The sequence below is a fragment of the Trichechus manatus genome, unplaced genomic scaffold (assembly GCF_000243295.1).
Source record: "Trichechus manatus latirostris isolate Lorelei unplaced genomic scaffold, TriManLat1.0 scaffold00013, whole genome shotgun sequence".
Lineage (NCBI taxonomy): Eukaryota > Metazoa > Chordata > Mammalia > Sirenia > Trichechidae > Trichechus > Trichechus manatus.
The window spans coordinates 28,695,195-28,696,753 of NW_004443949.1; positions in this window are offsets into that span (position 1 = coordinate 28,695,195).

Consider the following 1,559-nt stretch of genomic DNA (forward strand, 5'->3'; position numbering starts at 1 on the left):
AAGTTCTCATCTGTTTCTTGGAGAAAAAATAGAGGCATGAATGAAAACTCACTAAGACTTTAACAGAATTCTGCACATTTACTTAAACTGTTTTAAGTTGAAGTGTTGGATGGCTGACCTTTTTAAGTTTCCTTTAAAATTACAAATAAATTTATATTGTAAAATAATATTAAATATTTACCCACATGATCAATTTTTATATAAAATTTGTTACACTGCTTAGAGAAATACCAATAACTCCTTGATTTAAGAACTTATATTCAATCTGGCTAAATAGATCTGCCCAGCCTTTGGATGTAATTCTCTTGTTTAGAAATGCAAGGGTGAGTCTTTACATAGTTACTTTGGTTTTACATTTAGTCCAGAAATTGTCTATGTCCAAAATATCTCTATTCAAAAATGTTGCCAATACAAGAGATTATTATCAAATAAATATCAATTATCCCTTTTTTCATAAGTTGAAACTTTCTTTGTCCAACCAAGTGTTTCGTACTCTAATCCAATCTGAGTTAGTGTTATTGGCAGAGGTAGGAATTCCCTGTAATGAAATTACAAAATATTTTTAAAGAATCTCTCATTCTGTGCCCTTTACTTTATTTCAGCTATATTATGTAAAGCAATTACTTTGATCTTTGTGTATTGAAAATATCCTAGAATGAAAATATGCTAACTTTGAATGACTGTTTTGTTAAAGATAGAAAACTGAACTTTACTACTGTTGTCAGGAGAAGAAATCCTACTTGAGACTGTGTTTCACATCTCTGAATGTGTTCAGAAAGATTTGGAAACATAAGATATATGATTGTTTCTGAATTTATATAAATGAAGTCCAGATTTCCAGAAAGTTAATGCTTTACTAAATGAAAGATATAAAAAGTAAGTACTTTAGCTTTTTGAATGAAAAGGATCATACTTCCACCTCAAGTATTCTGTAAAAGATTCATAGAAGGGAGAAATCTGAGTTTCTCAGAGAAAGATTGGATCAGACCTGGTTTAGTTTTTTAACCAGATGGTTGATTTTATAGTGGAGTCTCAGAAATCAGACTTGGACCAGGAAGGGTAGTTAGCCTAAATAATAAGAGTGAACATTAGCATATGGCTTACGTTTTTCCATAAGAAGCAATGATGGCATAAATAATGATATTAAAATTTGTCATCTCATCCAAAGTTTCACAGGATAAGAAATGAAGACATGACTGAGAGGGCCAGAAAATGTACTAATACAAAAATAGAGAGGAAATCAACAGAGATAGTGGCAACAATAGAAAAGGGTATATTACAATAACAAAATATGAGGCAGAAATCTGAAGATTGTTTTTATTGTTCATAATCTATGTAATACAACCATAAAAGGATAGGATTTTTTTAAAATAACCATTTTCCTTAAAAAGATCCCAAATTTTGCTTTAAATTTGGTCAAGAATCTGAAAGAATCAAATTTACAGCAATTTCTACAGCAGAGTGGGTGGTTGTTGTCAGTTGCCCTCAAGTCAGTCTTGACTCATGGCAACCCTGTGTGGGCAGAGTAGAGCTGCTCCATAGGGTTTTCAAGGTTGTGA